The sequence below is a fragment of the Mixophyes fleayi genome, chromosome 11, assembly GCF_038048845.1.
Source record: "Mixophyes fleayi isolate aMixFle1 chromosome 11, aMixFle1.hap1, whole genome shotgun sequence".
NCBI classification, from domain to species: Eukaryota; Metazoa; Chordata; class Amphibia; order Anura; family Limnodynastidae; genus Mixophyes; species Mixophyes fleayi.
Window position 1 is genome coordinate 30,100,965 of NC_134412.1, and position 15,603 is coordinate 30,116,567.

General features: G+C 42.3%; 1 protein-coding gene across 6 annotated transcripts in view; it reads right to left on the reverse strand.

Annotated features, from left to right (window-relative positions):
- Positions 1-15,603, reverse strand: part of LOC142107631 (galactoside alpha-(1,2)-fucosyltransferase 2-like) — a 211,236-nt gene that overhangs the window by 136,531 nt on the left and 59,102 nt on the right. The window contains exon 1 of one of the 6 annotated variants that reach the window (XM_075191170.1): positions 6,221-6,281. The exons of the other annotated variants lie outside the window; for them this stretch is intronic. The gene's annotated coding sequence lies outside the window, so the exon portion shown is untranslated. Of the gene's footprint in view, positions 1-6,220; positions 6,282-15,603 lie in introns of those variants that run through there. 6 annotated transcript variants of the gene reach the window in all.

The following is a 15,603-nucleotide window of genomic DNA, read 5'->3' on the forward strand; positions in this document are numbered from 1 at the left end:
AGTGCCCTGGGTGAAACAGAACACTGGTCCCCCCCCCCCCTTCCCCACAACGTACCTTTATGGGAGTAGATGCTGCCTCTCAGCGGTTAAGCATCGCCGGTGTCTTCTGCCTGCTGGTGTCTTATGCTCCGTTGCTGCTTAGATAGATCCTGGAATATTGGTGTCCTGTTTGGAAAAGAGATTTTTATTACTCACCTCCTGGAAAGTTGAGCAGTGAGTGAAGAATCTAGGTCTCCCTCCCCACAACCAGACAGACATTAAATCAGTAGCTTTTTCTCTTTAAAAACAGGCCTCCTTCCACCCAATCAGCTCCAGAATCTAATTAATAGCATTTACAGTTAATGTCCATATAGCCCCGACATCAAATTAACAGCAGCCACGTTTCATAAATAAGCCTCCCCAGTCCCGACATTAAATTAATAACATTCCCATTTAATAAACAGACATACCCCACGCAACAGCCCATACATTAAATTAGTAGCATTCCCATATAATTAATAGACATACTTCACCCCTCACCAGCTCTCACCATTAAATTAATAGCATCCCCATTTAATGAACCAAATGCCTATTTCCCGCACCAGCCCCAATTATGGCTTACAAATCTCCCCATATTCAATAGTAATTATTATTATATAATTAATATTTTACTGATTTTTTTATATTACTTATGTTATTATACTATGCATCATATATTTATGTACTCCAAACCCCTGCTTCTCCCTCTATTCTCTCCAGACTCCCCCTCCCGCCTCCAGACTCCCTTCTCTCCAGACCCATCACTCCTTCTCTCCAGACACCCTCCTCACCAGACCCCTTACTCCTTCTCTCCAGACACCCTCCTCACCAGACCCCTCACTCCTGCTCTCCAGACACCCTCCTCACCAGACCCCTCACTCCTTCTCCCCAGCCACCCTCCTCACCAGACCCCTCACTCCTTCTCTCCAGACACCCTCCTCACCAGACTCCTCACTCCTTCTCTCCAGACACCCTCCTCACCAGACCCCTCACTCCTTCTCTCCAGACACCCATTCACTCTAGACACATTTGTCTCCAGACCTCTCACCAGCCCTTTCACACAGACCTTTCTCTCCAGACCTCTCTCACAGCCCTCTCACCAGCCCCCTCTCACAGCCCCCTCTCTCCAGGCCTCTCTTACATCCCTCTTTCCAGACCTCTCTCACAGCCCTCTCACCAGACCCTCTCTCCAGTCCCCTTTCACAGACCCCTCTCACAGCCCCCTCTCTCCAAACCTCTCTCACAGCGCCCTCTCTCCAAACTTCTCCCACAGCCCTATCACACCAGACCTCTCACACAGCCCTCTCTCCGCTCCTCTCCTGCCCCCTCTTCTCACCAGCACAGCAGTGTTTTACTTACCGAACTTCTTCTGTCATCTTCTTCCTTCAGTGCCGGCTCCTCCTCGCCTGTGTTCTGACAGCGTCCTGACGTCATTATTTGTACGTCAGGACGCTGCAGGAGCAGGAAGCTGCACCCTGTTCCTTGCGCTGATGTCTTCAATGGGCAAAGTAGATTGCCACTCCATCGGGGATGTAACGGATGGGCAGGCGGGTGGGTGTTGCGCCCTACTAGGCTTTGCGCCCTGGGTGGCCGAACCGCCCGCACCGCCCTCATTACGGCTCTGATGAAGAGCCTATTCCCAGATGGCTAGTAGTAGTTCAGTTCACTTCCATCTATGATACTGTTGGGCAGGGGAGGGCTGGCAAACCTTAGTCCAGGGGGCAAGACTCGACTCAACAGCCTATTTTAAAGGAAAAAAAATGCACATGTTCTCCTGCCCCCCAGCCAAGCCTTCTCTTGCTGTTGGGTCTGGTCAGGTCTATTGTCTAATAGTGAACTCCTTCACTAAACTCCAGCAGCCAATCTGTATTCAATGAAGAACATGAGTCTATCACACAATTATAGAACAGGTTCAGTGTTCAGCTTTCCTACTTTGAACTTTGCTGTCATAGCTCAGTGGAGGCAAAAGACTAAATAGGTATCGGAGGCAAAATATTAAATGGCTGTCAGAGAGTTGACATAGAAGTTATTATATCAAAAGAGGAATCTCTCTGCATTTATGCTATACCTCTCAACATTGCTAAAGCAACACATTTTCCCCACTTACCTCTGTAGTAAGAAAAAAATGTCCCCCTCTATTGCAAAACATTGCCCCATCACCTCTCTAATAATATTTCCCCTATCCCCATCTAGTGACACATTCCCCTCATACCTGTAGCTAAACATTCCTCCCTCACCCCTCTTTAGTAACACATTCTTTCCTCTCCTCCTATAGTTACACCCCCACACACCCATAACAACACATGCCCCTGCATGATTACCTTCCACTTTAGCCTCTCCTGCTAGACCAAGCTCTACAGTTGTACAGGGGCAGTCCGGCAGCGGCTCAGAGTGAAGCTTATTCATTCTCATTTGCTGCCAGACTGACCTCGCTGATGAATACTGAGTGTCACTGAGCAGGGGCAAACGCAGTTTATATATATATATATATATATAGAGCTGCTGCGCATTCGGCCGCGCATGCGCAGCAGCTCCATTTCGGCGATGCTGAATTGTACAGCAGCCACGGCACTGTCAAAGAAGCGTCCGCGGAAGTGCTGTAATACAGTACAATACAGCACCGCTGCGGACACTTCTTTGACAGCGCCGCGGCTGCTGTACAGTACAGTGCTGCTGTGTAGGGGCAATGTTTAGTGCCCGTTCGTTCGCGGAGGGAAGGGGTTTATGGAGAACCAGAAACCCGCTCTGCGTGCGCCCCTGTTGAGCATGCAGGGATTGTCCCCTGCAGGAGAGTGAGAGATCTGGTACAATGCGGGACAGATACAGCGATCCTTGGACACGAATACTACACTAGTATTTCTGACCCGAGTCTCCCTTTATATGTTCTGCTTTACATGGGTCACAAAAAATGTCCCATGTGTTGTGTATCACTGACTTATCTTAATCATTAGAGTGAGCGGACACCAGGGGGTATATTTACTAAACTGCTTGGTTTGAAAAAGTGGAGATGTTTTTTATAGCAACTAATCAGATTCTAGCTGTCATTTTGTAGAATGTAGTAAATAAATGATAACTAGAGTCTGATTGGTTGCTATAGGCAACATCTCCAATTTTTCACACCCGAGGTTTAATATATATACCCCCCAGGACTGCATTTACTACATGTTGCACTTTTATGTGTTTTACACTTGATAAGATGCGTTTTGAAACGCGATTCTCTACTTTCTAATAATCTTGCTCTGTAAGATTAAATCAAATTTTTACATTACTTTGCACATCATTGCGTCTACTCCGCCCAACTCCGCTCATTGGTCAATGCAAGTAGCCTAAAGCTGGGTACACACTACAGAATTTTCCACCAACTTTTTATGCCAATCGATTTTACATCCGATCGATGGTCCGATCGCTCGGTCCATGGACTGCATACACACTAGCCGTGTTTTAGACGATTAAGGGAAGAGCGGACGTCCCATTAGTGACTTTTTACAGCTATGTTGTTGTAAACAAAGATTTTAAATTCGTACACACTGAAGCATCATTTGCAGGGCATGTAACGATATACCAAAGACATAGCATAAAGAGGCAGAGCTTTCACTATAGTTAACACCTAAAGCCGCATAAAAAGAGAAGGCAACACTGTCTCTTCATTCATTCCTATAAAATAGAAGTTTATTACCATTCATACAATTTAGAAAAAACATTTAACTTGAAAAGTGCAATGCAATAATTATTCCCTAATAATAAAATCCCTTCGTATGTAATGGAATGCTCCATTCTCTGCGGGCATCATCGCTGATTGGTCCACAGCAGAAACGAATGCCCATGTCTGAGTGTATAAAATGACAGGAGCTTGTCTGGCGCCGAGGAGCGTGAGAATATGAGAAGATGGCAAGTGAGGAAAAGGTGTCAGTGGGGGTTGAGGGTGAGGAGAAGGTGTCAGTGGAGTCAGAGATGGTGCTGGAAGGGCCAAAAAATATTGAAAAAGTTAAGGTGGGGGTAGAGATGTTCAAGAAGAGCAAAGCCCAAGAGAGGTGGAGATGATGGTAAAAGTACTGGACCAGTACGACTACAACATTAAAAAAGGTGAGTAGCACGTGTAGTGTACCTGTTTGAAGGACATTATTTAATTCTAGTTTCACATGAAGCAATGCAAACGCCTAATTTGTAACATAGCTTTTTTTTGTCAGAACGAAGAATTAACGGTGAAGAAGCGGAGAAGGCCAGTTTAGATACCACTGATACCTCTAATGTAACATCGGTTATCAAACAAGAAAAAAATTGATGTTGAATACCAAGATATACAACTTTATAAGTTTAACAGTTTATAAAGGTATAAGTTTATAAAGGGTAAATATGAATAGGTTCCCAACATAGATGCAAAGGGTAATAACACACGTGCTTTACACAAGTGTAATGGTCTGCAGCCAGACAGGTGCAATACACATCTATACAAAACACAAGTCTGTGATGTGCGGATACCGCACCATGTGGGACTGGTACAGGCATCACAAACTTACATACACACGCCCCCCAAGTCGAGGAAGTATTGGAGAATTGTCGTGGATCGCACGGAAATTTATACACACTACACAACGGAAAGGAGATTGGAACGAAAATATTGAACGGTACGACCAACCAAATGAGCCGACAATCGTCCATTTGGGCAGACTTTCAACCATTGTGTCACTACACACACTGACTCACCTTTTCGAACGAGCGGTCGTATGTCTGGTTGAGCCGATTATTGGAAAAAAAACCTGTAGTGTGTACCCAGCTTAACTCTATTATATGAATGACTATTGTAAGCAGACAAACATTACAAGAACACTAATATATAGACTCACTGGCAGACTTGTGTATTTAAATTAAAATAAACACTGTTTATTTTACATAACCAGTCATCTCTTGCATTCATCACTCCACTTTACATTTGTCAATAGCCATTTATGAACATTTTTTCTAGAATCCCATTCAAGTGAATGGACAGGTGTTTTAAAGAGGATAACTAAAGCATTAAAACATTTTTAAATACACTCCAAAAAAAACACTTGTCTGGACACACAGCCACACATGCTATTGAAGTGAACAATTGTTTTAAAGGATCGAGACAGACCAACCAAAACAGGGACTGTTGGGAGGTATTTGTATGGCCAGTGGGCAGTATGTGGAAACATTAATAGTACTCACCGTCTGCTGTGTCCATTCAAATACTGTGATCTCTGTGCACTTTGCTGTCTATAAATGATACATTTCTGCACAGCAATAATAGAATAATAAAATATGCCTAAACTATGCAGAAACAGCCGTCCCCGCATAGTTTAAGCCTTGATAAATAGGCCCCACAGTGACCATAAAACAGTTTTCAAAATCTTAATCTGAGTCCCTTTAAAGTACACTATGGGGCATATTCAATTGTCGGCGGAAACGCAGAAAATCTTGCGTTCCACGCACTATTATGCGTAAAAACCATTATTACGGTAGTTTTCTCGATGGATTTCAGCTCGCAGCAAACTGAGCTAACTATTACCGTAATAACGGTAATAGTTTTAATGCCGCGGAAAACGGCGACAATTGAATATGCCCCTATATGTGCAAAAGTATTTGGCCACACCTGTTAGTTATTGAATTGAGGTGTTTCAATCAGACCCATTGCCAGAGGTGTATACAATAAAGCACCTAGCCATGCAGTCTCCATTTGCAAACATTTGTGATACAAAATGGGTCGTTCTGAAGAGTTTAGAAAGTGGAAGTGTTTATGAACAACAGCAACTCAGCCACAAAGTGGAAGACCACGTAAAATCACAGAGCGGGTTCAACGACTGCTAAGGCTCATGGTGTGTAAAAGTCGCTAATGCTTTGCTGATTCCATAGCTGAAGAGTTCTGAACTTCAACTGATATTATTATAAGCACAAAAAACTGTGTGACGGGAGCTTCATGTAATGGGTTTCCATGGCCGAGCAGCAGTAAGAAAGCCTCACCAAGACCAATGCCAAGCATCGGATGGAGTGGTGTAAAGCACACAGACACTGGACTGTGGAGCAGTGGAAACGTGTTCTGTGGAGTGATGAATCACATTTCTCTGACAGTCAAATGGGCAAGTCTGGGTTTGGCAGATGTCGGGAGAACGTTACCAGTCTGACTGCATTATGCCAACTGGGTGTTACGGTTCAGATGCCTAAGTCAGTATTTACACAGGCTTACCTAGGGCGCGGAGTCTAACGGCCTTCCGGTCTTCACCAAGAACCACCGCAAGGTAGTATGGGTTTTGCTGCCGAAGAACCGCAGGTCGCGGCCCCCAGGTTAGCCTACTGACGTAAGGGAGAAGGCTCTAAGTGATGGATAGTCAAACAGGCAATATGACAAGGTGATGCAAATACAGGCACTAACCGTGAATTCCAGGGTCTGGAGGTCTGACGCGGAAGCCGGCTAGATGCACGGTATCAGTAGTATGCCGTAGGAGATGAATCCAGAGGAGTAGAAACACAGCCGGGTCAGTACACAGGAGGTAATCAGATATACAGTGCCAGAGGGCAGGGGCAGATTGGGAACTTAAAGTGGTCCTGGAAAAAATTATTGAAGTGGCCTCATGTCGGCGGGACCAAAATAACTGTAGGTGGGGTCAACACAAAAGTAGGCGGGATTTAGAACTACAGGAATTTGGTTGTAGTAACATTTAGGAAAACCTAGATGTGATGACTTTACACACAGTGGGTCATCTCTAAAGCCATGCAGGGCAAATGTATAGTATACTATATGCAGCCCCCTCTTAGTATAGTATAGTATAGGTAGCCCCCCTTAGTATAGTATAGGACCCCCCCTTAGTATAGTATAGGTAGCCCCCCTTAGTATAGCATAGTATAGGTAGTCCCCCTTAGTATAGTATAGGACCCCCCCTTAGTATAGTATAGTATACTAAGCCCCCCTCACTTACCTTCAGTTGCTCTGAGCAGCGTCTCTTCTCACATCAGGTAGACAGGAAGTGAAGTCAGACTTCCTGTCTGCCGAACAGCACCGTGGGAGCCTAGCAATTGGCTGCCTGTTGCTGCCCACTGAACACCAATATTTGAGATTGCTTTCCTGTACGTGGCTCCCCCCACCGCATCCAAACGCGCCCCCCGGAAAAATCTGAGGTGGCCTCCAGGTGGCCTTATTAGGCATCGGCCTACCGGGAAACTTCCCTGTAAGGTCTATGGCCAATCCGCCCCTGCCAGAGGGAAATCCAGAGAGTAGTCAAGAACACAGCTGAGTCGGTACACGGGGTAGTCAGTCCAATTCGCCGTACCAGGGATAAAGCCAAAGAGTAGTCAGGTCACAGCCAGGTTGGTACACAGGAGTCTGAGGAAATATAGAAGTACACGGGGAGCAGGATCACAGGAGTCAGGTACACTGGGAAAGGTAGCCAGGAACAGGAAACACATTGCTCTGACACAGGTAGCGTGTCAGAGCAGAGTAGATATAGAGATTTGAATTCCCCGCCCAGGAGTCACATGACCTGACGCTGGGAGAACCCGGAAGTGCGGGGGCGCCATCGGAGAACAGCGCTGAACTGCCGGAGCGGACACAGCTGCCAGACGACGCTGACAGCGGAGCGGGGAACAGGTAAGTTCATGACACTGGGGCAGCACGGTGTCTAAGTGGTTAGCACTTCTGCCTCACAGCGCTGGGGTCATGAGTTCAATTCCCAACCATGGCCTTATCTGTGTTGAGTTTGTATGTTCTCCCTGTGTTTGTGTGGGTTTCCTCTGGGTGCTTCGGTTTCCTCCCACACTCCAAAAACATACTAGTAGGTTAATTGGCTGCTATCAAAATAGACCCTTTTCTGTCTGTCTGTGTGTGTATGTTAGGGAATTTAGATTGTAAGCTCCAATGGGGCAGGGTCTGATGTGAATGAGTTCTCTGTACTGCACTGCGGAATCCGTGGCGCTATATAAATAAATGTTGATGATGATGATGATGATGAACTGTGAAGTTTGGTTATCCAACATCAGTGCCTGACCTCATAAATGCTCTACAGAATGAATGGGAACAAATTCCCACAGAAACATCATTCCAAGAAGAGTGGAAGCTGTTATCGCTGCAGAAGGGGCGCCAACTCCATATAAAAGTATATGTATTTGAATACAAGGTCATTACAGTCCGTGTTGGTGTAATGGTCAAACGTCCAAATACTTTTTTCCATATAATGTATATTTTCATTTTTAAAAATGTGCCATTATAAATGTATTCCCCTCTCCCTGTGCCTATATAATGCGATCCTTCACACTGGGACCCTGTTCTCCTACGCCAGCAGGAGACTGCGAAAACAGAGCCCCTATGAAGGAGAAGCAGGTATGAAGGTAAGGGTGCAGCTGAGAGATCTCTCCAGCCTACTCACTATCAGTCATGTCTATATTTACTTTTGTTGTAACCTTTCTGTTTCACAATAGGAGGGCTGACAGGGTGGCATTTTTTTAAAGGACATTTCCAACATTTAGAAAAAATAATTTTCAGGGTCACATTGTGTCCTCATCAAAGCATCATGTATCCCATCAAGACTTTCTTTTTGCATTTATAAAAGCTGTAGGTAAGAAAGGGATGTTGCTCTGTCATTGTTGCATCTGGCTTCCCTCTCCTTGATAAAATGTTGGTGGAAGGAGAACTTCATGGGAAACACAACACAAGAAAGAGGTTTTTTTGGGAATCTTCTCATTTAGGCTACAGATAACCAACATTTAGGAGGCCTGGAGTTACCGAAAAGTGCTCTATGCCATATAATTATTGATCTACTAATTATAGAATAGTCTGCATTACTTCATACTTAGATATGTTGGTGCTTAGCAGGGCCTTCTTAACAGCATTATAGGCCCACGGGCAAAATAGTGCACTGGGTCCCACGTACACAACCACTCACAGGAATAAAAATGTAAATTGTCTTATTTATGTACAATTAGTACATGTACGTTGTTTTAGTCAAGGTCAAGATATGCATTCACAACAGCAAGATGTCATGTACAGAGAACAGCTGGTACTGCGGTAATTAGTCCACCTAAACATTTTAGTAAAGAGGGTTTGAATGTTCTGAATAAATCTCCCGGAATAATATACTGAAAAGTTGGCAAGCCTATGGGGCTGCTATGTCCCTGGGGCCTCCGGGCAACTACCCAGCATGCCCTTGTGCTAAGACGGCTCTGGTATTAAGATGTGTACTTAGGCAATCAAGTTATTTGAACTACAGTTATGGTTTGTTTAGGAAGATTACAAGTAAAAGCAGACTAAGTCTACAACAGTGTAATGCTTAAAGTGTGGATCATAGACAGATTAATGATCAGCAGTCACTTAATCTGCTCAGCAGTGTGCCAAGCCAGGTGTGCAGTATGCCAGGGACAGCTTCATGGTAGTGTGGTCTGCCTGAAAAATTACTTATTAAACTGCAGGAAGGTAAAAATACGAATGAGGACAAATTCTGAAGGTTAAGACTATTTTGGGTTACTAGTAAGTGTAGTGATATACATAGGTAAGCACACTGATTTGTCTATAATAAAGTGTATTAAAGAGGAATTCCAGGATAAAGATGTTGGATTTATCAACTTTATTTCATATACACATTGTTTATGTATCAGTTTAACAGGAACCTCATGACTCTACTACTAACATACACCGTCTGCTACCTACCTCTGAGTCTGTCGCTTCCTGTTTTTCCCACATTCCCTCCTTACATCATGACACTGCCCCTGTCCACACTAAGCCCTGTCCACACTAACATAATCACTCGTAAACAGATCACTGCCTGGCCCAAGATCAGCACACTCCTCTCCTGAAATACTCTGTGCATTAGTGAGCATTCTGACGATCTGATTGGCTACAGGTTGTTCTATCCCTCTCCAATTTAAAACTTGAAGCATTTAGAGAAGCAGGAGATTAAAACTGATAACGAAAAAAAGTGTTTTGATCCTAACAAACCGTCTTAAAAACATGTTGAATGTATATTTGCGCTGATGTTATTGCTGTTCGTGGTACCACCAACCTCAGTACTGACAATTCCTAGAAAAATACAAGCTACCAATCACAATCAAGCTTTAAGAAACCAATTAATAGAAATGATAGTCGGAGTCTCAATAAAATATCATGCTTTTACAAAAGTAATTGTGCTGCTGCTTTGCCTGATCCCAGAATTGCAATTAGATTAATTACTTGCATCATTCAGTCTCACAATGCCCTCTATTAATTATAGCTTTAGATGTCATTTCTTATAAGAATGAGACCCAGTTCATTTTATAATTTAGTTAATGAGTTTGCTCTCCCAACCTCCTGTGATAAGGAATCCTAGGGCTTATAGTGACGAGCCGCTTTATATGTGAATGGCAAAACTGCCTTTCTTCTAAGTGCAATGAATGCCCCCTTGTCTTCTGCCCAGACCTTCATATAAAAAGTAGACATGCTCACTGACCCCCATGAATAGGTTTTGGTTTTGGATCTGGATTAGCCTCGTGTTTTGGTTTTGATTTTGGCAAAATCGCCCTCATGTGTTTTGGTTTTGGATTTTTTAGAAAAAATCCTAAAATATGCTAAAATCACATAATTTAGCTTTTTTTTTTTAGTTCCTACATTCTTATTAACCTCAATAACACTAATTTCAAGTCATTTGCAGTCAATTTTGACCACCTCACAGGTCACATTATTATTTTCATACACTTTAGGAAAAATACTGCAGCGACCGAGCTGGATGCTAAACAACAGAGCAATGACACAAACACATAGCAGTTCCTAGCACATCTAGGACACATTGGCACACAGCAGTGGCAGAAAAGAAAAACGAGGGATCACCCTCCCTCCCACCCCTCGCTATGTTGGATCTTAAAAAGGAATTCAAAATTCGCGAGATCCGAGATCCGACGACGTCACAATGACGTTTTGCCTCGTTTTCAGCCGGCTCAGCTCGGTACTCGGCTTCCCTAAGTTTGGGTGTGTTCGGTTCTCGAGGAACAGAGCCTGAGCATCTCTAATAAAAAGTCACTAAACAAAAATATTGAGTTTGAAAATATTTATATGTATCGATTAGGTCACTTCTCAGGAAACTTCTTTTCTAAAGCAAACTACATTTTCTTATCTCTCTTTATGATTTAGCTCTTCTAATTAGTTAATGAGGTTGAAATCCTCTCAACTTTCTCAAGTTTTCAAATATTCCCATAGACAGGGTCTAAAACCAAAACCCTGTATGCGATATGTGGTCCATTCATTACTGAACTCAGTTTCTTTTACACCTGATGGCGATTACCATCTGGGCCAGGTGCTCTGTAACGTTTAATCATATTTAGATGAAACATCAATTCCTCTTGCGTTAGACAAGTAAAATATAACGGCGTGGATAGATTACCGCTACTCAACGTATTTCCTGGTATTTTTTTTTTACCCTGTTTAATTGTAAGCACAGACAAAATTAATATATTTAACAGATCTGTTTCTCGTTATTTTTCGCAACTAGTTTCTCACGTTGCAGTGGTTTTGATTTGTCTTGTTTTTATACTGAGAAAAATGTTCAGAAAGGCCTATATTATAAGCAGAGTTATGTGTTTCGTTATCAAATGAGGATACATTTCAATCATAATGATGCATTTTCATAAACTAAAACACAAACCTCATTAATATATCACAGTACACAATGCTAATGGTTTCTTTACATACAACTCCATATAGAGGAAGTTGTACCAGATATGCAGCTGGAGCCTCGCATGTTCTTATTATAGAACTTCTTATAAAAGGTTTAAGTGGTAAAGGACAAGGTGTGGTGCACTGAGGACATTGGAATGTTAACCTATACATGCAGGCGTTTCACTGGGGAACTACATCTACTATTGGTTTCGTTTCCTTTGAAATATGTACTTTATAGTAATATAATGTGTGAAGGTAGGGGTCTTAATTTAATGGTGGAGTGTAGGTGGGGGCTAATTATGGGTGCTATTTTATTTGTGGGGTGATGGTGGTGCAATTTCATTTAATAGTGGGCCCTATAAAGTTAAGATGGGGTGATTGGACCTTTAATTTAATACTGGGGTGGTTTGGGACCTAATAATGGGACCTATTAATTGAATGTGGCGCTGTTTGGAGAAAATGAGGTCTATTTATTAAATGTGATTATGAATTATTTAATGCCTGGGATGGTTGTGGGAAATGGTTATATTTATTAAACGTAAATGCTATTTAATTTATTGCTGGGACTGTTTGGAGGGATGGAAATAGGTTTATTTATTAAATGGGAATACTATTCATTTAGTGTCAGGGCTAGTTGGAGGGAAATAGGTCTATTTATGACATGTGAATACTGTTATTGGGTCCCCAACATTCCAGGATCTAGACAAGCAGCAACTGATCTAAAGACACCAGCAGCCACAGTTGGTGAAAGTGACAATAACAAGTAGGAGAGTGCAGGACAGTCTACCAACTGTCCTGAATCTGGTGGGACAGTCCCGAATTTGGTTGACTGTCTCGCTTAGTCAGGATTTGGTCCAACTACAAGGACAGTTGGAGGGTATGTACTGCTTCACACTGTACGTTTCATGAAGGCAGAGCTGCGTGCAACTAACAGTAGTGCACACAGTTTTGCCTGTGTATTTTCTAAAATGATAACCATGATACATCATAGTGGTCCCCCAGAGCCTTAATCCAGCTCTGGGCCAGGGTGTCAGATTGACACTTAGTGCTCTGCTCCTCTTCCCAGTACCACCCCTTATATTATTTGTTTTAGGTTAAACCTAAAACAAATAATAGCCCTATTAGTATATAGGTCGAAGCAAACACAAGCCCTTTTGGTGGAAAACACATCAGGTTTTTAAAGCAAAAGGGCTTTTTGCATTTTGATAAATCAGCCCCTGTGTTCAATGCTGTAATAGAACATTAAAATATGATCGATTGCTATAATATGATTTATGCCCCATTGTAATCAGCCAGGTATGTGTAAAAAAAAAAAAAAAAAAAAAAAAAAAGGGCAGAAGGAACATATAGCATAAAATGTAATATAAAGTGAGGTTTGTGTTTTGATGCATTATTTCTTTCCATTATTTAAGATTTATCATTTATAATAAAGTATCATTGGGTTAAGCAACACTAAATTAGCCTCTTTTTATATTGATAAATATGTATTGTACCAAAAATCACCCTTTAAGGATGGGCCGCTAGTTATGGGCCAGTGCTATGTGCTTGCCCCCTGGGGCTAAAGTCTGCCAGCCAACACCTACAAATATTGCACTGAAAAAACTGCCGTTTACAGTGAACAGATATTAATAAATATTAGAAAGGTGCAGTTACGTTAATTGCAAAATATTGTGGTAAGTTCAGGTTTATCAGTATCGGCACCCATTGGCCAGCTTGGAACATGTCATGTTGCTGTTAGGAGTATGGAGGACTAAGTGCTCCATCTAGTGGCATTTATATGGCACTTTCTGTCTCTTAAAAGAGGTACAATGCATATCAAGTCTAACCATAAGCATTGGTTGTGCTCACAGACAACTAACCTGTTGCTGATCTTTTACAACTACTGCCTGCAGTTGCTCGTTATCCGATTTCCTAATAAATCTTATCACTAGCTACTAAGTTTATTTGGGAACATTTATTAAAACATGCGCCCCAGAGCTGTTTAATGCTAGACCTGTTACCAATTTGGTCACATATGTGGACCAAACTGGACAGATTTAAGTGCTCACACAAAGTGCAGTGTAACAAGGGAGCCCATTACTGCGATTAACAGATGGCTGTACACACAGTGACAATAGTCTTCTGCTGACTGGATTTTAGGGAGTGCATCTGAAGGATTACAATTGGATTATTCTAATGCATTGGGGTAATATTAAGGTCACATGTGTGGCAATATCAGGCCAATACATTTACATTTACAGATTGCTATTGCTAGTTATAAGATGCAAATTAAAATGTTACATCTATTGCAAATGTGGTGGTTTGTCTCCATCTTATGGTGCATTCTAGTTATAACATTTTTTTTTTCTTTTTAAATCTCTACATGATGGGGTGTGGTAGGGTTTTCCGGCTGAAATAAATCCGAAACACTACAGCCCGACGAAAAAATAGTGATGCGGTTTTAAAGCGGCAATGCCTGGACCCACAGCATGGATTACATTATAAATGGTCAGAGGCAAATCATTGGGATACAGCAAAAAAAACCTCCCCTAAAATAATCCTACAATAATCCCAGGCTCCCAAGAGGTCCTGCGTTTCATCCGGATGCTGGGAGAGGAGGGTGGTGACAGTGGTACAATGACACGATTTGTATAGTCACTATTTGCCCACTGCTGTGTGATGATTCAAAACGCTTGTGCGTGCAGTGGTAGGGGGCTCTGATAAAGTCCTAGCAGTGATTAGTGGTCCATGATGATACAAATCATCTCACCGGCACATCCATCCGACTTTGTAGACTTCCACTCTACCAGTCTGCAGGTCTACAAAGTATTAAAAATTTGCCAACTGCCCCCCAGACTTCCTTGTCAAGTTTTTAAGATCTCTCCCTGGAAATGTATCTCCCTTGATGTGCCTGTATATTAATATTAGTGGTGTGCACCGGCCACTTTTGGTGTTTTGGGTTTTGGGTTCTGATTAGCTTGAGGTTTTGGGTTCTGATTGGTTTTGCCAAAACACCCCACTAAAGGTTTTGGTTCTGATTTTGGGTTCTGATTTTTTTTTTAAAAGAGCATAATAAGTGCTAAAATCCATATTTTTGTTTTTTTTTCACTCCTACACTATTATTAACCTCAATAACATTCATTTCCACTAATTTCCAGTCTATTCTGAACACCTCACACCTCACAATATTGTTTTTAGTCCAAAAGGTTGCACCGAGGTAGCTGGATGTCTAAGCTAAGCGACACAAGTGGGCGGCACAAACACGTGGCCCATCTAGGAGTGGCACTGCAGTGGCAGACAGGATGGCAGTTTGCAAGAGTTTGCTAGAGGTGCAAGATGGAATTGTCCTTGGGCCCTCCCACCCACCCTGATGTTGTTGAAATAGGACATTCGCACTTTAACAAACCAATCAGGAACAGTGAACGTAGTTTAATCTCTAGTACTAATATTTCTGGACTGCAGGAGCAGTGAACGTAGTTTAATCTCTGGTACTAATATTTCTGGACTGCAGGAACAGTGAACGTAGTTTAATCTCTGGTACTAATATTTCTGGACTGCAGGAACAGTGAACGTAGTTTAATCTATGGTACTAATATTTCTGGACTGCAGGAACAGTGAACGTAGTTTAATCTCTGGTACTAATATTTCTGGACTGTAGGAACAGTGAACGTAGTTTAAACTCTGGTACTAATATTTCTGGACTGCAGGAACAGTGAACGTAGTTTAATCTCTGGTACTAATATTTCTGGACTGCAGGAACAGTGAACGTAGTTTAATCTCTGGTATTAATATTTCTGGACTGCAGGAACAGTGAACGTAGTTTAATCTCTGGTACTAATATTTCTGGACTGCAGGAACAGTGAACATATTTATATATTGCAGTACTAATATTTCTGAAATGCAGGAACAGTGAACGTAGTAAAATATTGCAGTACTAATATTTCTGGACTGCAGGAACAGTGAACGTATTTATATAT